The 23,567-nt window shown below is 40.6% G+C and overlaps 3 long non-coding RNA genes and 1 other non-coding gene across 5 annotated transcripts in view; 3 read left to right on the forward strand and 1 right to left on the reverse strand.

The window, feature by feature from the left end:
* Nucleotides 1–23,567, forward strand: part of LOC138857332 (uncharacterized) — a 247,497-nt gene that overhangs the window by 116,536 nt on the left and 107,394 nt on the right. The window lies entirely within an intron of this gene.
* Nucleotides 1–23,567, forward strand: part of LOC118681300 (uncharacterized) — a 98,110-nt gene that overhangs the window by 40,481 nt on the left and 34,062 nt on the right. The gene's annotated exons all lie outside the window — the stretch shown is intronic.
* Nucleotides 16,610–20,173, reverse strand: LOC138857540 (uncharacterized). The gene is made up of 3 exons (XR_011396642.1): nucleotides 19,445–20,173; nucleotides 17,225–19,314; nucleotides 16,610–17,163 (listed from the first exon to the last, which is right to left on the reverse strand). It is a non-coding gene; the product is annotated as an uncharacterized lncRNA (long non-coding RNA).
* Nucleotides 21,934–22,005, forward strand: TRNAW-CCA (transfer RNA tryptophan (anticodon CCA)). The gene has a single exon. It is a non-coding gene; the product is annotated as a tRNA-Trp (tRNA).

A 23,567-nucleotide genomic window follows, 5' to 3' on the forward strand; every position in this document is an offset into this window, starting at 1 on the left:
GTCACAGTCTGCATAAGATGTTTTAAAGACTGTTTAATGTTCGGATGGATTTTAAATCTTATTCGAAAAGGTATAGAGGCGTTCTATGTCTGAATGGCCAGTGCCACGCCCAAATACAAAATTTTTCATTAACTCAGGCTTAGGTGAAGTAGGTCAAGGATCAAATACAATATTTACATATATTATATAAAGTAGATCCAGGAAATTAAATTAACAAAATTATCCGCAGGCGTTGTTTCCAGTACTGAGAGTTAAAGTTTGTGTTATTATAAAAAGTTTTGTCGACATATTTAGGTTGAACCTGATTACTAGAACGATCTTGTTAGAAGAATATAAGAAGTTTTAGTTAGACTATATGCCTTCATCACAACGGACGGGCAGTTCCAGGTTGTCCAAGTGGGATTATTCGTGGCTAGATGAATATCAACCTTAGTACCTAACCTAAATTCAATCGTTAACGACGATAAAATATCTTATATAAGGTTATTCGGTGTTAGTATACTTTCCTGGTGTCCATGACAAGTAGACTTGAATAGACATAATAAGATGTGTGACAGTTCAAATGATGTATCCATAGATAGGTGTATATCAAACAGTTCTCAATTCTTCTATAATCATCTTCCAAATTAATGCATATCCAAGTATGTACGACTGTGTGTATAGTATAATGTTTATACAGTTGTTTGTATCACGTAAAAGTAATGGAGATATATATAGGGTAGTATAAATAATCAGGATGATGAGACGCGTTGAAATCCGGGAGATATTAAGATATCTTGATGAAACTTGGTACACATGTTCCTTGGCAAAAAAATAAGGACAAGTTCGTAGATGGACGTAATCGGAACACCGCCACGACCATAAAACGAAACTAATTGAAAACGTATAAGGACCAAACCAAAACTGGAAATTGAGATGCAAAACTCAAATTTGGCACAATGAAACACATTATGGAGGTGTACCTGTGGTTTGAAAACCTTTAAAAAGTGGTAGTGGCCCCGCTCCTTAAATAGTTAAACGCACATATGTACATATCTTCCAAACCAATAAAGCTATATCACCGAAATTTGCACAGGACAAATAATATCAACCCTTTTTACGACAGTGTGAAAATAGTTGAAATCGAATCATAGACCCGCCGACTCCCCATATAACGATTTTGTTAAAAACTACTGAAAGTGCGATAAATCTATAACTAAATACGTCAGAGACATAAAGTTTTACATCCGAGATAGCATGCGAGAGGTTTATAGAATCCGGTATAAAATGTGTACGATGGGCGTGGCACCGCTTATAATTAGGTGAAAACCCATATCTCGGGACCTACTAGGCCGATTTCAACGAAACTTGGTAGGTAATCTTACTCTGGTATATTTACATACATTACAGTGAAAAAATTAGATGAAAACCACGCCTACTCTTCATATAACACTATTTTAAATTTCATCTGATTCTTTCACTTTCTAGTATACAAATCAAGAACCAATCAATGGATCCAGATAAAACCTTGCACGAATAGTGCCTTTGATGTGCACCACCTTACCAAAAATCCCACATCGGAGCAAAACTATTAAAGTCAATAGATACCGTATATGTGAACTCGAGTTCTTATAGTGAACTTTTTTTTGAAAATATCGGTAAATCTGTGAGATATATTATAGAAATTCAAAAATAATGCTTTTCTGATAATAGTATGTATGTACTTAAAAAATAGGTTGAATAGTATCAATTTTTTCCTTAGCACCCGCATACCTAATGGAATGATTTTCGCACTTCCGTCTGACTTTATACCGCCTATATCGGTCAATATGCGAGTTATGTTAATGAAATTGAAAGAGCGTGTTTTTCTAACAACAATGTATCGTTGTGTATAAGGTATTTCCTAAGCTTTGGTCCTGGTCCTGGTCCCGAACTTAGACCTTCTTTACTTGTCTTAGCTAACTTCGGAGGGTGGGTTATTGCGGATAAATTCTCTTCGCCTCATCATGCAGGAGAGGAATAATAATTTTTAACTTTATCGCATTCATTTAGAATTTGCGACTCCGAAATCAACGAAATAGCATAAAAATGCATGCAAACGAAGAATACAGCAAAGAAGTGAAACAAACGGCACTATAGCGATACAACAAAAGCGAATAGAAATGTAACAAATCGAGCGAATTATAACTCAAGTCGCAAGTCGATGTAGTCAGTGCGCCATCTGGGATTTAGTTGCCTCAGCAATAAATTCTCTCTGTGCTGCGACCAAGGATGTTGCAGCTACAATTTCTATGCCACACAATGGAATGGCAATTCGAGCGCCATTCAGCCAGTCGGCAGTAATAAAACAATTACAATAACAGTTGCGAATAAACATGCAAAAGAAATGAAAAAAATGTTTTCTAATAAATTTGCTTTATGGGGCACGGACGCCCAAGACACCTCGCGCAGGCAAGGAGTATTGTTGGTTAATCTGTAAAAGAATGGAGCAGGATGGAGCAAGAAGAGCGGCGCACTGAAGTGGGAGGCGCAGTTTTAGTGAAATAAAGTTTTTGTATTCGAGCGTCACAGAAAACATAGTCGTACATCTAATAGCCGAAATAGCGGTTGAGGCACAGCGGAGTGAAGCAGCCGCAGCATTTCTGCTTGAGCGCTGCGCTAAGCACTTGCCACCCAATTGTGCCGTTAATATTACACACATACGCAGACAACTTAGCATGAAGATAGACAGCAGGCAGATAGAAGCGCTGCCATTCCTAACCTAACTAATGCAATGTTGACGGTGCTCGGTAGACGGAGGCGAAGGCGGAGGTTGCTGCTTCTGATTTTTCCACTATCTTAATTTCAAATAGAAGTCTTTTAGCGTGAGAATGGAGGCGAATGAAGAAGAACGCCGAAGAAACGAAGAAAATTCAAAAAACCGTACTCCGGCGATGCTGAAGTCGTCGTGTGAAGCGCGTAAGCGGCAGGTGTGGAGCAGGTACGACGCTGCCACGCATCTTCGAGGGGTATGTATTTAGTTTTCATTGCTGCAAAAAGGATTTTTATTTAAGTTAGAAAAATTTGCAAACGAAATAAAAGACGTGAAACCATAATTGCGCCGTCGCCGCCGCCGACGTTGGCGTCAACGACTACAACCTGACGCAGGCAGCTAGGAGAGGTGGGCTCCAAGAAGTGGAAAGAAAAAATCGTGGTGGGTGCTTGTAGAATATTTGCGATGTTCTAAAAATTAGAGCTGGAGACAGGTGGCTGCGATAGGTGTGCGTCTTGCAAAAGAAGTTTTATGTATTTTTGTTGCTTATGTTATGAACAGTTATGCTTGGAAACTGTGTCGGTTGTGTAGAATATCCATCATAACTTCTTCATCGAACTAAGAAATTTCGCCAAAAAAACGTTGAAAAGTAAAATCTTCAAATTCCACATAGGGATCCATATATGTATAAGCCAGAAAACTGTTTGTTGTGCTTGTGAAACCAAAGATCGAAGCGGGCTGAGCACTCGACGCAGCTGCCAACTCATTTGTCGCTGCATTGTTGTTGCTCGCTGCCAGTAGTGGAAAAGGCTGCGGCAGTGCAGTAGTTGCTGGCAACGCCATTGCCAATGCCACCGCTTACCAACATCGGCATCGGCACCATTGGCGTCGTTTTTGTCGCTGCCGCCCTTGCTGTCGCAGCCGTCGTCGCATTCAATTTCGCATTTTTTAACAAATTTTTGTTGCTGCGTTCCCCATTAACGTTTCGTTGCTGTTTTTATGTATACAATTAAAAATGTAAATCAGTCGTCCTTGTAGAGCACATAGCGCGCGCCCTTTCATGCGCGCGAGTAGTCGTGGCTGGAGCAACCCAAGCTTTTTCGGGGCGCAGGCACGAGCGCCGCGCTAATGGCAATTTTTCGTTTCAGGTTTTTTTGGCGCTCCACCGTTCAACTTGTGTGTTGGTGGAGCGGCGTTTATTTGGGTTTGTTTTCTATGCGCACTAAGCGCGGGGCGGTCGGCTGTATTTGTGTTACATACACTTGCGTGTACATATTTATTTATTTCGCGTGCGTATCCTACACACACTTACACTTCTAAAGGTTTGCGCTTTTGTTTTTTTTATTGTTTTTTGTATATTATAATTTGGGATTTTAAAATGTGAAGTTTTTCGTCTACTACTCATTTGCGTACAAACGCACACATACGCATGCACGCGGTTGCGTACAAGTGTGTGAGTATGCAACTAGAAGGGTGTTTTCGGCACATCGTCACAATAATATAAAAAAAAGTAACAATAACAACAACTGAGCGCCGCCAGTTAGTGCGTGGTACTTGGCGCTGAGGTGGCGCGGGTAGATGCGTTCGAAAATATTTCGCATATGTTTGCACAGACGGCGCATAGTCATGCGGGAGGCAGCGTAGTCCTACATTTAGTAAGTAGTAGTGGCAAGTGCGAGGGAAGGTGAAAATGGGTGTGGAAGCGGAATTTAATATGGTACGTTCGTTCGTTGCTTGGAAGTTTAAGCCGCGGGCGCGCGTCTTCCGGAGTGGATAATGAGCGGAGGTTGTGGCGTTCCACGTATGTAAAATATACACATAGTGCGTGAGCAATACATAGAATGATGTATGTATGTGTTTGTGCACGCAGAATACATCCAAACGCAATTAGACTGTCGCTTTTATGGTCGTGCGTGTGCTTTAAAGTGTTAGTGCGGCGGTCGGGCGGTCGGGCGGCTGAGTGACTGCTCATGTGCCTGCAAGCTAGAGAGTGCGTCTAACATAGGGACGCGGATGCTTAAGTTAAAAATTAGGCAAAGGGTAGTTTTTTAATGATTTTAACGACGCTGCCACATGTTCGACTAAATGAAAGACTCCACACGAGGATCAGGTTTTTATATACAGTTGTACGCTTATAAATATATGTACATACCTATATACCTTGCTTTTATTTATACTCGTATACACACTTTTACTTGTGCATGGAATGAAACGGAGTTTATTTAAGTACTGTGGGTATTTACTTTCATCCAAGCATATGTTAAAATTCTTTACTTTCACGACTAAATCATTTATATTAAGATATTCTTATGATACAATTTTTGATTTTAATTTTTCGAAAAAATATAATTTTGCTATTAAACATGTTGCAAGTAAATGTCCTCAAGAATGTTGCTGAACTGTCGATAAAACAAGTTGGAAGACACATTGATGTTTTCTTCTCCACTGCGAAAGCTTTCGCTTATATATGTTTGGATCACAAACTTCGATTTGTAGTATTTTACAATCAGACCCCTCTGGTCTGATGCGGAATAAATGCAATTTTCCCTGTTTTGTCTATTAAGTGTACGGTTTCATGTGCATATGCCATGCGGGTGTTAATGGTATGCGAGCTGTTTTCCATGGAGGCATCGAGAATTTCCATGTTTCTTCGACAGTTCGTACCTTCGTCATTTGCTCGCTAATTTAGCTTGTTCTCAAATTGTCTCTCCATTTCCCTCAACACTTTCGACACACTCGCTTTTCTACAACTTCCCGACTATCTCCGCCTGCCCGCGCCTTTGCACCGTCGTGCAACGTTCTTCACTCTGATCTCCGGCACATCATCATCGCTGACAATTTTTCATTTTAATTTTCATTAGCGTGTACCTTAAGCTTCTTGCGATTTTTTCTAAAATTCCGCACATGTACCTACCCGCACTTTGAAATTATGTAATGAGCATATAAAATGTAGAAAGGCAACAAGGTTTTGACAAAAACAAAAGCACCGCAAAGGTTGCATGTAGAGCAACCCAAAAAAAAAAAGACGACGAAACTTTTTCGTAATTTTTCAATTTGACAACGGAAATTGCCTAGGGAGGTGACACACACACGCACGCGAACACTCATACGCATGTGCTCATATGCTTTGTATGTATGTGTGCGTTGGTACGTGCACTTATGGATATGTGAAAGTAGTGTCGCTTGCCACACCGCAAATATATGCAGAAAAGCTGTTGTTGGTGGCGGGCGGCCCCCTCTGTCTCCCGCCAATTCTGCTAAGCCCTACATGTGTGTGTCTGTTACATGTACATGTGTTGGAGCGAGTGAGCGTTTGCGCGAGTGTGTGTGTGTTACGCTTCGTTTCGTTCTTTCTAATAATTAATTTAAAACTTTTTCTTTTAGATTGAACAAAAATGTTTTGTTTTTGTATTTTTGTTGTCTCCCTTCGCCACCGTTCGCCTCTTGTGGCGTATAAGCGTTGTTGCAGTCTTGTTGTTGTTGTTGTTGCTTTCGCTTTTGCTGTTACACAACTGCTGCGCACACTTGTTTCTGATATATGAAAGTGCGCGCTAATTAACATTTTAAAAATTTCATGTGCGGTTCCTTCGGGAGCTTCAGGCTCCCAAAACAAACACAAAAAATTTTCGCTAAAAAGCAAAAGGAAATATTTGTAGCTACATAAATGCACACATCACAACAGAGCAAGGGTAACTCCTCAAGTAGAACAACACAAATCATTCTTTGGACTTATTTGCTGCCGCTCCAAGCCGCCGAGATACTTAATATTCACGCATAGTTGCATAAAAACATACGAGTACATATAAGTAGTATCAAATGGTTTTCTAAAGATCGTGTTCATCGCTATTCTCGAAATCCCAACCATTTCGAAGGTCACACCTGGGAACCAATAGTGGAAACTTTAAGTTTCTTTAATACATATCCAATTCCTTGTAAATTGCCTTTCCTTTTCCTTTCAGCCAGCTTAAACTTGAAGTATTACTATACACACACTCCACAGTTATGGGGGATTCCTAAACGCTTTACAACAAAAGCGCCCAGGTATATGTTGTCAGTTGAGATGTCACCTTTTACATTTGAACACCTTCGAGCCGATTTGATATGAAGTGAACGTTCTTTTGCCACTCACTTATAAAACAGGCCTTATATATCTTATGTAACCTTTGGTTCGGCTATCGTACACCGAAGGGAGTACCGTTATCATTTACTCAATATAAAGTTGATCAAAAGCCGATTTCCTTTATTTTCCATCTCAATCTCGCCCACATCCTCATTATAATAAACGCCATTTTGCCATAAATAAACACCCACCAATACACCACTGCGGTTCATATCCACTGCTCATTCTGGTGTGAGATTTTTCTAGAATTTCACCCATTTTCCAGCCGAATAACAGGGCGAACTTTTTCTTTGGGGTGAAAGTTCAAGCATTAATTAACCCCTCACACATGATTTAAAGGGACAAAGGAAAGGGTTAATTTATATTTATTAACTATTCGGCCTATCCGCCGTCGGGAGAATATGTTAGCTTTTTAACTCGATTTAGAGAGCCATTTAGAATTGTCCGCAAGTTTTGAGTGAACTTTGAACTTTGAAAGCAGTATTTCCTCAGTTCTATTGTCACTGCGAAAGTGCCATAATGGCATTGTACTGTATAAACCGGTAATGCCGTAATTGGTACTAGTCCCATTGACGAATCAAACTTTAACGAGTTGCCATTTCTTTGCGTGTCATGTGAGCTACCCTCTCACTTTGCCCTATAACCCCGCTCAGTAGTTTACAATGGAATGGATATGGATGGATATGTGTCGCTTTCTGCGTGCGTGTGCATATGTAAATCACTACTATGTCACTTAACCGGTTGCCGAGCACTATGCGCGCATATGTGGTGAGACACGCGTGACCCTTTTGGTGGCACACACACATCCACACATGTGTGCGACCTCACTTGTCTAAACATGAACAGGACTCCCGGTAGACATATGCATTCTTACTTTGTTTACAGAAACTTAACTGTTCATTGAAATTCAATGTTTCGCCGACTCGGGACCTGCAAATGACAGCTAACACGCACACATTCACACAGGCGAGCGAATGGGCTCTAGAAACTAGTTTACAATAGAGACACAGCACACACCAGGCGTCATTGATATGTTGCTAGTAGTAAAACGTTGTAACAACAACAATCAAAGCTAAGTGCTGCCATTTGTGTGAATGTTCGAAGGACTTTACGGATTTTCCTATTATCTGTGTTAAGTTGTTTGCGGTGAAATGGCTTCCACCTCCTCGTCAACTTTGCCAACAATTTCGCTTGCGTGGCATTTGGGGTAGAAAACCTCAGAAATTTCCATATTATCGAGACATAACTATCGAGGCGACATATACACAATCACTGGCAATCACTGCGCACACACGAAGCGAAGGGCGGCGTCGTCCCATGTAAGGACGAGTGACATATGTTGGTGTCACGTATGGTCTGTGGCAATTTGTACGCCAGTTGTCACGGCTGCTGGCTTTTGGCTGACTGGAGCGGGGTGACAAATGTCGTGAAGCAACAAGTTGCCTTCTTTGTCATCGACCCAATGAGAGGCAATGAAGACAGCATAAGGAAACAAAGCATAAACTAAGGCGTTCGCCGACAAGCCAACAGATAAAGGTATCAAGTGAGGACAGTATTTAGCGCCGGACGGCCCCACACGAAGCCGAACACACACATTCGCTAATAAAATCTTGCATAGCAGGCAGTTGTGGCATAAGGAAACGAAAGACGGCGGCAGCACAAGGGCCGCAGACCTTCAGGCTGTCAGTGGAAAAGGGCAACTAAGTAAGACAGTTCGCAATGGAGAGGTTGGGCTGTGATATGGGTCGTAAGTGTGATAATGTATTCATTGTGGCCGATATGTGAACTTAAGCTTCCGGCGTGTTGAGCTGTGTGCGTTGGCCGGCAAGAAGGGAAGTTGTCAGCTGGCAATAAAATCTAAGAACAACCGACATGCTGTCGCTTTCGTCTGTATTGCACACACAAACCTAGGTTTGATTCCACTTGTAAAAGCGGGAGGGGTTCATGAAAGGTTGCCACACAAACAACTGTATATACTTATGTATGTATATGTAGGACGACGTCACACATATGCTCCGGCACGCAGACACTGGGACATATGTACTGCGCGAGTTTGGGCATGTCTTTCGGGTATTCGCATGCCATCGCCTTGTGTTGGGCATTCAATTACACGCAGCGTGGGTGACTGGGTTTTTGTGAGTATTTGGTGCTAATTTTGGGTTAAGTACAAGACGACCTTGGCCTTCTTCAGCCAAGGCTGTGCGCCACAAAAAAAAAAAATCAGTCAAGAACGTGTCTGCTGTGGTATTGGTGATTTTATGCGGCATATCAGTCAAGGCCGATAGCCTGCTGGCGTAAAAAACGGCCAGTCAAAGGCACGGTTGTCGCAAATAATTTGGAATGTGAACCCACCTCGCTCACACACATACTCATTATGATGGTTATATTAATGCATATACATATACGAGTATATTTAAGAAAACTTGTGCTGTGTGATTCTTGAATTGATGAAGCCGGGTGAAATCATTTCAGTAGCAATATCCCGATAGTTCTGAGATGTTCACTCTTTAAAGTGATGACTATTCCATTGATGTTAGCTCTGATGGGTTGCTGTCCTACTTGGAAGATCACCTACAACTGTAGTTATGCAATTTTGTGTGTCAACTACCTCTCTGCTGCCGTTTTTGTTTTTTTGTCATGCGTCCATCCAACACACACACCCCCTCCTGTCAGAGGCTAGCGTATGTATCTCGTGGTTCGGTTGCTGGTAAGTCGCAGTTTCACTTTTCTCCGCGAAATCATTTACTCGTGCTGGCTTCTGACCATCTGACGTGTCGGCTAGACGACGGACAGTGAACGAGTGAATGTCTTTGACTGACTTTTCCACGCAATTCTCTGTCTCTGCTCATGGCTGTGCGCACAAGAGGCGGTCAATAGCTATAGCAATTTCCTTTTTGTTGAATTCGTGCCGGTGCCGTGTACTGGTGGTGCGGGAGGTTAATGAACGTTCGCGATACCCCAGTTAGAGTGGGGGCGTTGAGTCTCGTTGTCTGAGAGCGTTTTTTATGTTACCACGCTACCGACTAGTCATAACAAGGACAAGGACACGGTATATACTTCCTTACACCGCGTCCACTTCGCTCACTGTGTGGCTTCCTTGGTACGAAGTGAATGGTGAATGGACAGACACTTCCAATCTGACGACGAAAGCGAGAGTCATTGTGGAACGGCTGTGAGTCCAACACTGAAGAAAGTTGGATGAGGGTGTGCAAAGTGTGTCTCTGTGGCGTATACACACATACATATCTACATTGGCATTTCAGAATTTCGAGCGCCTGTATTGGCACATAAGTGAGGCACACAAGAAGCCCACTCGCAGGCCGTAACGAACGTGCAACTCGAATCGTTTTCACTTTCTTCTTGCCTTACGTTGTCATCATCACCTGTTGCATTGCACATTGCAAGCTGCCGAGCAAAGCGAGTCACTAGATTACGAACTCAAATAACAGCGAGAAAACAACGAAAACAAGCGCGAAAAGTGAAATGACGGTGGCGAGAGGAGATGCGGAGGAAGAAAAAGCGAAAAGCAGGAAGTACAAGCAACCAGACGATGACGTCGTTAATGCCAATGGCTACGCTAACGACGATGTTGATGTCTGTCAACTCTGACAATTATGACGTTCTTAGTGTCGTTGCTTTTGCTGTTGTTACTCCCCCCCACCGCGCTGGGCAAATATTGTCGTTTAAAAATCATTGACTTTTGCCGACACTGTCCGCCAGTGAGGTTTGCGGTTGACTTGCACGGCATTAAAATGTTTTAAAGCACTGCGCGTATTAAAGTGATTGTCTGCGAAATAACGGTATATGCATGCCCACATTTAAGATATTGTAGCGGATTTAAGACCACTGCTTGATTTTCTCACGTTCTAAAGTGATTTCATCAGAAGAGATAGGCGATGAATTTCATGAGGTGTTTTTCCGAAGTGCGCTCGAGGCGTACTTAAAAAGTGAAGTCGCGTCGATTAGAGCACGAACAACTCTTTATGAGTATCTTCTATACTGCAGTGTAGTGAATTTTGTCGGAAAAAATACTCTACGTAAGAGGATAGTCTCGCATAATATGAGCTGTATATCTTCTACAGCGAGGTCGAGATAGTTCAGCAGATTAAACCACTGCGGCTAAGTTGATCAGTACTTGTCGTTCGAAACGGTATATAATGTACAGTTTGGAAGTATTCAATCCAGCTGGGGAGAAATAAAAAGGAAAGCCAAGAAAGAGTGAGGTATTTTCTGCTTTGGAAACTTTTTTTGAAGAATGTTGTTTGTATTTTCACTTGCTTTTTCGAAAAGGACCAACTCATGTAAAAATGAAAGCATCAAGTGAGAAGAAAGATTGGCTTAACGCAAAGCATAAGGAAATACTACTTTCATTTTAAATTTTATTCTAAACATGCTGAAGCTTCTAAGTTTCAAGCTTCTTTTGAACGGATAGCATTAACAGTGTGCTCATATAACGGTCATTTGAAGAGTTATTTCATTTATTTCAACTAAAGATATCTAAGTGTATAAGAAGTTCCTCAGAATCGACCCCAAATTACTTGGGCAAAATCTTGAACTCAACGTTTTCTTTAGTTTTTCTAATCATTCCTAAAACGTTTCCTTCAAAGTTATTTTTCGAAAGTAATTCCTTTTCCCATTAATGCATGTTTGCCTAAAAACACGCATTTGTTCTTATTGTCGGTGAAAAGCCTACTCGGCCATGTATTTGTAATGGAAATCGCTTTATCGCCACTCGGAAAGTCAATTGCACTCGAGTAATTTGCACTTTATTTTGATATGAAATCTAACCGCCCACACACGCTGGTACATCTACAACTATATGCATCTCATGAACCCACTTACATGCTCAAGTGACGCAAATGTAATGGAACCGACTAAAATGGCAACACATCGGATAATTGTGACTTTGCAACAGAAAGCCACAATGCGCCATTTGTGTGCATTTCCACATGTGTATGTGTGTACGTGTGGTTCTATGCAAATGCCTGAAAAACGCTACAACAACAACTCCATTGGATTAACACAATACAAACAACAACAACAATAGCAACAGCAACAGCAACGTGTGCAATAAATACAAAAACCAGTTGCCAGTTCCTAAACTGATTTGCCACTACACACATGTGGCTTGCAGCATGAACTCGGTGCGCCAGGCGCCAGCAGTTGCATGCAACTAAACAGTTACGGCTGTTATGCAGTCAACACTGGCGCCAACTATGCATCTAGTTTTGCTGTTTCACTGCAAAAAAGTCCTCACATTGTCGTTTTGCACGAGTTGCTCTTGTTGCACCTCAATTTATTGTTGGCGAGCACTTGAAAACATGCTGCAGCACCGCATCACATCGCGGCATCATCTAAATAAATTTTGTCGGTCATGACATGCGCCACCCAAACCCTCCCTTGGCGACTAGCCACTATTGCGCGCTAACGGTATGGTTGTACGTGTGTGTGTAATGAGCGCTACACACTTGTATTTAAACGCCTACTTAACCCAAAGCATATCCTCTGGGATTTGCAACGAAGAAAAAATATCCTTTGAGCGCTCATTTTTCCATTTGAAATTTTTTCGCTAGCTGAGAAGCGCAAGTCCATGTGGCCATTGTTGCACATTGTGTATTGCCGTTATTTAGCCGCAGCGGCAGCGGCAGCGGCATTATCATTTAATTTTTTCCTCATATTGGAAGTGTGCAAAATCTAAGGAAAAAATGTGGGCAGAGCAAATTTGGCGCATCACCGAAAATTATTAGAGTCGGTTTTTTGTCTTCACTTGCATAATTTAACGATGTGCTCGCCACAGTGGCGAGTTGGGACCAAAACTACACTGAGCGGCTTAAGAGTTATGGCATGCCAATAAGAATATTGTTTAATAAAAGTAATTCGCTTAACATTCTTCCCCTAAAAATGCAATCTTCTAGAAAATGAGTTGCTGTCTGCCTCTTAAAAAAATATGGATTATAGATTATGACAATGTTATCAAGACAATTGCGAATTCAAAATTGTTTAATACTTTTTATTTTCAACAAATGACGACCTTACAGAATCGAAAAATAACTGATTTCGGAGTTACCCTCCAGTGTCAACAAATATTAGGCAAAATTTCGTTTTGGGCTTTTTATATGCGTCGCTGGGTTGCTTACTGCTCGCACATTAATTTTAAAATATCTAACCATTAAGCTAATCTTAAGATGAAACTTGGCGAAATCCGCACGGAAATTTCTTTGAGTGCATTTTGTCTCCTGAAGCTTGAGTCAAGGGTCGGAGTTGTTTGCTGTGTTTGCGCGAATTTCATTTATTTGAAATGTTATTACTATTCTTTTTTCATTATACTCATTGCTCTGAACACTGTCATGATCGTTTGGTCGGCAAGAGGAACAAAAAACTCCATGGATGCTGGCAGCGCTGAGCGCTACTTCTATTGTAATTCGAAAGTGGATTTAGTGAAAACAAGAAAAAACGTTAACTTAGGCTACACCGTAGCTATATACCCTTCACAAGTACACCTTATAACAACTATCATATATACATATAAAACTAAACCTGGAAACGTAACCGGTCAGTGCTTCCTACCCATGAAGTTTGATATATAGAACATTCAAAAGATCTTTTATGAAGATCGATCGGTCAGTATGTAAACCGACAAACGAATAGCTTTTTGAAGAGAAAAGGGCGTGCGCAAGATTTCAGAGCGATATATCAAATACTGAGCAACTAGTTCCCGTATTTATAGACGGACATTGCTAAACCGACTCAGCGCGTCACGCTGATCATTTATAAGCTGTCTTCGATTCATCATTTCTCTGCTTGCTTCTGCTCTCTTGCTAAAAAAATTAAAAGTTAAATCAACAACAAAGTTATCGAGTTGAATTCGTACAAGAGAACATGCGAATACCACATTAAAGTGTGATAGCCGCTATCTTCAATGCTACCAAGTTTTGTTTTGCATATATTACATCAGTTTTACTATTGTGACTGGTTCAAATGACAAATGAAAATACTAATTTATTTTTATTCTTGCATTTTAAAAATTTAAGAAGACATGTTAGCACAGGGTTGCATTCCAAGTGCTGACCGGTTGTTTGATCAGCTGGTATAGTTTGTTCGTTTCGTTGGAGAGTAACGCTTGGCGATTCGAAGACAGCTATAAGCACTTTATAGGGTCTCCTTTTCCTTCTGGGTATTGCAAACTGCGTGGCAAGCCTAATATATCCTGTTTAGGGTATAAAAAGGTTGAGAGTAGCAAATAATCAGCAATGTTTGTAAAATTTTCCTTTTACTCCAAATGTGTGCATCAGAATTGAAAAATGCCAAAATTATAAATAACAACAAAGCAAATTCTATGTCAGCTGGATAATAGCGAATTCAACTGGCGATAATTTCGCAAACCTTAAGCTCCTTCCCCCTTTTACGTTTGTGTCCTTGTGTACTACCTTGCGCTTGTCGCTGTGACGTCAGCAGTTCGACCGCCGCAACTCCGCTGTGCATTATAACTCATTACATAAGTGCATATGTATATATGTAAATGTGTTTGTGTATGTGTACGTATTATAATGATTTTTTAAATTCATGTGATTGTGCTTGTGCTCATGGCACTTCGCCTATTTTTGGACTGCAAAATCGTTGGCGTATATAATGTGGACTTATGTGCGGTGGCGGAGCTGTTTATGAACATTTGCGATTTTCCACACTATTTTAATTTCATAGATATTACACACCAAAAAAAAGGCTTAAAAAGCCGCATCACTTTTTGCCTCTGCGCAAGTATTGATTACGAGGGAGGAGTGAGGCTGACAGGCTGTTGTGAAGCCTGCAATTTCGGGGTTTACAAATATAAGTTTTTCGATTATTTTAGTGCGCACACACACTCACACGCAATTGGCAGCCAATATGTCCTTATAAATATATATTCATAACTATCATACAAAACCAATATTGAAATTTGGAAGCGCAACTGCGAGGGTGGGTACACATAGGCACATGCACTCATTGTCGGTCGGAAATGAGGCGGCGTGAGTAAAAATTTGCATTGCAATTGACACCGCGCACCCCCGGCTCTCCGTGCAGCTTGCCACTCACAAATTGACTAAAAATCTAAAATGCAGCTAGGCTGGTGGCCCGCTGCTCGCGCCCGTCACTGGCTGCTGTCTGATTTATTGCGGTTCATTTATCGCCTCCTGAAAAAGTCATACAAAACTGCGGCATTAACTTTTTCAATATGCGCTAAATGATGTTTATCGGCCCATCGCAAGGCGTGGGGAACGAGGCGGAGAGCAGGCGGGTGTGAGTTTATTTTGAGTGTATTTGTGTGTTTAATCGGCATCATTGTTATTTGCCGGATTCTTCACTACTCTGAAGTGGCAATAATTCATTACATTGATAATGTGTCTATCCGTGCGGCCATCCATCCATTCATCTATCGCAATTGCATTTATTGTGATCGCTTCGAACGAAATTTTAAATTTATTATTCACATTTTTATATTTTTCATTTTTTATATATTTATATAGGTATAATTGGATTTTTTCGTACACAGTGAAAAGGTCATTGCTTTCCTGATTATTTTGGCTAATAGGCATAATGCAATTATTGAAAATAATAATGTGATTAAGAAAAATTCACGGTTCACTCAGACTTTGACTTTGGCATGATTAGTTGGTCTTGGTATACTCAGGAGGCTTTGGAGAAACGGGATCAGATGCATATTAGCACATCAGTTGTTGGTGGTTTGGCAATTAAATGGTCGTTTTTTCTTATCTCGAGTCTTCTTTTTCAAGTTATTGCTAAACTTTATTTCACTCTGCTTAATGGACGTCGGCAATGGCGAAAATGAGCTTCAGATGAAAAGATTTAGTTAGCAACACCCAAAAGATTTCGTGGTTTTATAGGCCAACTAAACTAGCCGAGTCCTCTTACTCAATCTCAAACTCCCGAAGTAATTGCCTCTAACCAAATTTTGTGTATTTTTTGAAAAGTCGTAAAGTGCCAAATAGTGCTACTATGGAAGTTCTCTGCATATATTGAAATATTAGAATGCGAAAATATTACATAAAACTATTCCTGTTTGCAACCACAACCAAATATTGGTGTACTTCCTAGATGAGAAACATTCACAATGATTTGAATGCCTTAAAGAGTACTTTCCTTCTCCAAGTTAAAAAAACTACAAATATGTGGAACTACTCTTCGAACTAGTTCACAACAAGGTTTTTACCGTTCTCTATGTAGAAAATTTGTGCATCTTTCACGCCCTTGCATCCACAAGCGGACAACAAATTTCATAAGAAACAATGGGGTTTGAATCGACAATGTAACGGTACGACAAATTACGTGAGGAAGCTCATTGGTGGCAAGCGTTCGCATTCATCTTATTGCGACGAAAATATTTTATATATTTATTTTTAGTTGTAGGGAAATTTTGTTGTATTGATTTAGTGGTGGCGGCAACAGCTTTCTAAGAGAAAGTTTTTATTGACGATGATGGTTATGCAAAATATGTGGCAATAGTGTCAGTGCTCTACAATGCTCTGCTGTTCGCATACATATCGATACATGGAGCTTCAGTTTTGTGTGTCTGAGCTTCCGCTCTTTATATGATGCTTGCAAAGGATTGTGGAAAGAAGTAATCTCCTGTTAATGAATTCTGCTGACGCTTGGATCTTTTACTTGGGCGTGACTTAAGAATAGCTCCCTTGACTTTCTAAATTACCATAAAAGGCGTTATAACTATTCATAAAAAAAGGAAATATTCATAATTCCTCAAATATTTATTCCACATATCATATAAATAGTACTAGCAGCGCCATCTAATGCAGTTATTTCCTTGCTATTTATTTCCATTTTTTTAAGTATTCAGTTTTTGAAAGATCCCAGAAGGCAAAAAATGTTTTCTTTTCTTTGTATTTTGTATTTCCTCAACATCCTTTATATGCCAGACGCAACTATGAGATTATAAATGTTTTATTGCGCTTACTGTAATTTCGACAAACATTGGCTTAGGGAAGTGTAATATTCACTGCACCCACCAAACAGCTTGTGCCACTACTCATTCGCTCACTCGTTCGCTCACGTTCGCAGCAGCCCACTCGCTCGCTCGCTTGCCATTTCAATTGCTCTAATATCAATCGATATTTTTTTTATTTATCCAATTCATCAAAAAATAAGTAATTATAAACTTTTCATTTTTTCCTCATCGTCTTCTTCTTACTTTGCCTCTTTTGTTGCCTTTATTTCTTGCTTTGCAGTTGCCTCATAATTCGAATGGTTTTGTGGCATGCATACGTGTGTGTGCGAGTGTGTGTGTACCAGTGAAACAACCCTGAAAAGTTGGCGTAGTAAGCACAAAAACTAAACGCGTTTCTATTCAAGAATCTACTTACAAGCTGCGCAACCCCACACCTACCGCCCGTAGCCGAATCTGCCCGTCATTACTTTGGGTAAAATAGTAGCTGTAGTGTTTGTTGTTTTTGTTGTTGCTGTTGGTTTTGAGTTTCGGCTGAGCGCTGTGAAAGAAAGTTTCCGATTTCAGCGACACCTCAGCTCACAGTCGGCCGCCCTCTGCGCCAGTGAAACACTTGCGCAACTTATAGGACCACTTTGCATTACGGGTACGGTGGCGGGATGGTCGGTTGTTGGGCTGGCAGCGCACTACGCATACGAGAGTAGTAATGTGAACAAGAAAAAATGTGGCGTTATGAATTTGAATATGAAGCGCTGAGGCGCTACACTGACGACCCGCTCTCATCTGGTCGCGTTAAGCGGCAGCGTGGGCGTTAAGCGTGTGTTTGAGTCAACGTGCGCGCTGCGCCAGGGCAGAGTCAGCTTTGGTAGCTGTGCAAAATGCTAAGTTCTTTATTATTTGCCTTCCACACATTTTTTTATTTTTATTCACTTTCAGAGGCTGGTGGATTAGAAAGGCGCTATTGCGTCTGCTATGTATAGCGCTTTTCACCACAACAACGCGCCCATACAAATGCTATGCCAGTAATCATTTCAAGTTTAGTTTAACGAAGCTGGGGGTGGCAACCTCACGGCGCATATTTTGGCACATTTTTCATTTTTCACTTTTTTTGGCGCTTTCGCAAGTCATTGTTGTTGTCATATTGGTATAAAAATGGTTCTCTTTTATGCATTAAATCAAATTCAAAAACGCAACAACAGCAAAAACGTGTACATAGCTCATAATACGAAATGAGGAATATAAGGAATGTGTAAAATACAGCAAGAAAATGGAATATTTCTGCATTAGAGTCTTGAATAGTTGATGACGCGCGAGGGGTAAGGCAGTTCACAGCCGATTGGTTTGTACAGATTGTTGTTGTTGAGGAAGTCAGAATAAAGCAGAGTATGAATATTGAGAGCGCAGCGCAACTACGAGGCAATGCGATGGCGAGGAAGTGAATACTTCTCTTTTAGTTAAGGATTACTTTACCTTTTTCTCCCGCTTTGCTTTGTAAGCGTATTTCTATATCAAAAGCGCAGACGGGTGCGACTTGAGGGACGAATGTAGTGGGGCCTACGTCGGTTTAGTAGTAAGTTAAACTCAAAATGTTGTAGGTTTGAGTACGAAAAGCGCGAAGCAGAAGATGAATCTGCTCTTACTTCGTCAAAGCGACAACTAGTAGACCATATAAAGTTCGCTCAGCACTTGGAGCGCGGGGTGCAAAGTGACGGGAATGCACCTAAAAACCGCGAAATGCATACGCAGCGTCAGCAATGATTATAAGGGCATAGCGTGGAACAGCTGGTCGCTGTTGGGTGTGAGTAACGGCGCACAATTATCGCTGACACGGGCTTCTACGTCTCACGATCGCTCGACTATTTATATTTGTTTCCACTGGCGTCTTAGTTAATTTAATAGATGAATTTGTGTCTAGCGGATACAGCAACGACGACATCCTTTTTAATATATTTTATTCAATTTGCCGCTCGCCACCACTGCATATAGACGCAGCTACACCGAGGTTGCGGTGGAAGTGTGGGTGAAGGTGGAGTGCGAGTCATCAGCTGCAGGCGCGCAACGCGGAAGTACCGGCGCAAAGGCATATCTTGTAGACGCCACAGCGGAAGAGCTGTATTTTTAGCCCATCACGCATACCCAAACTCGAACACATATGTTCGGGCATACATACATATGTAAGCCTGTATATGAAAAGAACGCGCCTTTGCCTGACTTCTTGCTTACAATTTGCTGTGGATAAATTCGCCGTCGCAGCGCATTTTTATCGGTCAAACCTAGTGAGTTGGCAGGCGAGCGCATTTGTGTTCCCTGACGCTGTTATCGTATTTGCAATGAAATAATATTTGCTATCAGCTAAAGTGTTGTTTTTTATTTTCATTTAGAGTATGTATATTTAATTCTTGTCTCATTTTGGCACTTTGGAATGCAGAGAAATAAACCAGAAAATATCGAAACCACTCACGCTCTAGTCCACAAAAGCATACAGTGCAAACCCTCCATCCAATATCGCTACGAAATCAGAGAAGATAATGAAGATTAAATGAATATTAATATAATATAATATTTTCCAAAACTGTAGAATTGTTGCCATTTATGTTTAACAAAATTCTATAGTACTTAAATAAGTTTCCAACGACACCTGTCTTTATGATCACATGATTGCGCGAGCGACATTCGCCGTGAGATCGGTGCAAAATAATTACAACAATCGTGGCATTAACAAGGAAAATACAATTGAATTTTGCAACTGCTCCAGTTATGACGAGCGATTATATTTTTGTGTTGATATAGAGTTTGCTCTCTTGACTTGATAAGCGCAATGCCAGTTGTCAAGATAGGTTCACTAATAACTGTGCGTGCCCAATTATTTGTACCTCTGCTGAAGCTTATTTCCACTTAACTGTTATCAACACCACCGAGTTAAATGTAGCAGCGCAGCACACTCTTCTCATATTAAATAACAAAGTGGAAATTTGTTTTTGTAAGAATGCAATTTGAATCAAGCATTGCAAACACCAAGTTCGAATATTGCTTGAAATAAAACTCAAGATTAGATACCTAGCCGATAAGAATAAGAAAACATGCAATACATAAATACAACTTTTAGGGAAGTAGCTGCCTTTTTTGAAGGAGTCAAGCAGTTAGAACAGTCTAAAAGTACATTCGAAATTGCTAACCGATAACGGTATACATACATAATATTGCCGCAGCTCATTGAACTCTTTGCAAAGTCAAAATATTCTCGAATAAAAAATTCGGTTTCTAATTGCCTTCCTTTATCAGTGGAACCTCAGTCAATATTATCGGTCATCAGTCACTTTGCAGTGTTGAAAAAATTTAAATCGTCATTGGTGCGAAAAAAGGAACATATTTCTTATTCAAATTTGTATTTACAACAAAAAATATATGAAGGTGTAAAAAGCCCTCAGAAAAATATTACTTATGACCAGTTTTTTTTGACTGATACTGAATATGTTCGAAAATGACAAGATCTCCACTTCTTATAAAAAGATTTGTGAAAAAGCTTAGAAAATTTGATAATAAAAATGACAATATTTCGGCAAAGTTCATGTTCTTAGAATTCCTGTACTGCTTTTGTAGTGGGCTGAACTGACGTATGGAGCTAACGTAATATGGTATAGATATATTTATCATCCACAGATATACATACATATATATTATATGAATAAAAATACGCATAAGAAAGATAACAAGCGAGCCAGAGACGAAACATACTCGACTGGCGCAACAGCGCGGTAAAGACGCCCGCACGTCTAATCACCTTCCCACCACTGGGCGGAGCGGTCATGGACTTACTTATCACCTGTACCCTACGCCACAATTCAAGTCGTACGCTCTAGGCATTCGGTGAACTCCAGCGTGCCAGTGCGAATGCGAGAGCGAAATGAGCATGAATGCGGATCTGCGTAGATCGCGGTTGGTGGGACGATGCGAGAAGATTTTTCTACCGAAACAATATTTACATTATTCGTTGTTCTTATTGTTTCTGAGTTTGGTTTGCTGTTTCACTACACAATTCTCAGCGCTGAGGTCGATGACTGCTAAAAACTTTTGACTTTGTTTGTTTGCACACGCCGTCCGCCACCGACCGGGTGAACCGCCTTTCGCCGTTCGCACTGCCATTAAACTGGAATAGGTATATATTGACACAATTGTCTTTGTTGTTGTTGTACACTCTCGTTGCATTGCCTAAATTTGTTTTTAGAATACAACGAACGTGTTTTGGCAATTGCCCTTCATCGGTGCAAACGATTCTTAGCTTTTTTGCGTGAGTAATGAGCTGCGCGCTCATATGGGGGGATCGCCAGCTTAGCAGTACAGTCTATTGTCGGGGAAATAAATTCACAACAAAAGTTTGCATTTGGAAGTTTTGCTTGAGTTATTTTGCATTTTGACAATTACACTATTTATCTTGAATTTCGGCTGCCACGCTGAGGTTGTTGTTGTTAGAGTCATTATTTAAAACCCGAATTCCTAGTTTAACCGGATGTAAGGTTCAGTGCATTCACGAGCATATGTTTGTATGCATATATGTAGCTACATCACGGGTCTCTCCAAAGCGGCGCAAATAATAAAATGCAAACTCTTTTTCGGCGCAACCAACCCAAAACGCTTTGTGAAATGTAACATAAAAGCTGTGTAAACAAACGTCGCCTTTCACTGCATCATTCCATTTACTAGAACCGCATTATCTGCGCCTTTGTTTTGGCGATTGGCAGCCGCGCGTCGGCTGCCGGGCGAAAGATCCCACTTGGCGGTGTTAGAGCGGCAGCCGCTGGTCACTCACCGCACCGCCGCGGCGCAAAGAACAAAATTCATATACATGTGTGAGTGTGTGTGTGCGCTGTCGTAGAATTCTAATTTTATACCCAACTTGTATGCTTCGCTATCGACAGCTCTGTCAACTTTATGCATATTTGTTATTGCTTTTGTGTGTGTTTTATTAATTTAAATTGTTTGTATTTTAGTGCGCGTTCTCTCTTTGTTCTACGTGCTTCTTAGTTGTTGCTAATTTGCACATTCGCATTTGCTCTTATGTTTGTAGAATTGTAATTCGTTGTTTTTGTTTGTATGGCGCGGTACGCCGTTAGTGAGTGTCATAGAGAGGACTCCGTGGCGCAACGGTAGCGCGTCTGACTCCAGATCAGAAGGTTGCGTGTTCAAATCACGTCGGGGTCATATTAAAGGAATGACTTTTTTATTTTTAAGTTTAGGTATATTTTAATGATTAATTAATTTTATATTTACAAATTTCAAGAATATTTCTAAGCTTCGTTTCGTCTTCCCATCAATATTTTAAAGGCCAGAAAAAAACTATACATGGACTAGAAGTTTTTGGCACTGTTAGGGTGGTCACGGAGAATGCAGAATCAAATTTTGTGCTTTTCTCTTTAGAGCTTTTGAATGGTTAATTTAAGTAAATTTAAAAATGATGGCCAAGAAGGTTCAGTTAATCCTTGGTACCGTCGCTCCAGTATGGCCGTATCTCAGTGAGTCTATTTGATATGATTGTCTCTAAGTGCTTATGCTATTTTCGCCATGCTGTAACCCAACATGTTATTCCAATACACAGGAATAGTAGCCCCACATATTTTTAATTATTTCTTTGGTTGGAGATGTTGGGATCATTTATTAGCCCCACATCCATATATTCTATTATTTTCATTTCGTTCAAAGAGATAAACTTTTAATATAGCTTTAAGAGACTTCTTAAATGTTTTCTTCAAGTGGTTCATATTTTGCGTGCATATTTTCATTAGTACATACAATTTTCAAAATTGTGTAATGATTCGACATCAAAACGAGTCTTCCAAATAGGTGGTTTCTAAGGATTTATTAGCTTAGTAATAATTGAGAGTTAAAGGACAGTCAATACTACCCTTGTAACGTTGTTTTTATAATATCATAGATGTTATATTATTATAACTTGACTTTCTCGGTTACTGCTGCCCATACTAGGGTCTTTGCAGAGGTTTAAAATAAATTATTTGTTAGTAGTTTTCTTTTTGGTTCACGTCGTCTTTCAAAATTCGAAACCAAGCAAAAATACTTTTGTTTTGCACTTGACAATCCGCCAGAAGTGCTGGTAAGGGGTACAACGCTCTTGCAACGATAGCATGTCTATGGCTTCACTTCCTCTTCACACAGTTTTCGTGTTCTGCTGCTTTAACGCATTTGCTGTTTATTCCTTCTACTGGCAGAGAGGGGTACTGCAGTGAGCTTTTGGTGTAAATTTCTATGTGTGCGTGATTTTTTGGCAATTCCCTGTTCACATGCATTTGGTGCATTTGCTTTCTCCACCTTTTGCGCCATTCGGTTCTACTAAGCATTGCGTCTCTTCGGTGCCACTTGTCTTCCTTGCCACGTCTGGCGCACCATGCAACCAAGCAGCACATGAGTAATTTGCTATTTGATACTCTTGAAAAAAAATTTTCTACTGTTCGCTGCTACATCTGGCGACGCTGCTGCCGCTGCCGTTAGCTCTGCTGGCTGCGAGCGGAGCGCTTCCTCAGGACCAAGACGGCAAGTTAGCAAGGAGAAATGTGCTGAAAGTTTGGTTCGCCACTGCGATTGGCTGACGTGTGTACTTAAGTTTTTTACCACCGCTTATGTCGTTATTGTTGTAGTTTTGGCAGTTCTGATCGCCATGGCTGCGCTAGCATGAAGTTAGTTTATATTCTTTTTAGACAAGCTGATCTGGCAGCGCACACACATACTATTTGTGAATGCTGTGCCTTTCT

The sequence above is a fragment of the Bactrocera oleae genome, chromosome 5 (genome assembly GCF_042242935.1).
Source record: "Bactrocera oleae isolate idBacOlea1 chromosome 5, idBacOlea1, whole genome shotgun sequence".
In the NCBI taxonomy this organism is placed as follows: domain Eukaryota; kingdom Metazoa; phylum Arthropoda; class Insecta; order Diptera; family Tephritidae; genus Bactrocera; species Bactrocera oleae.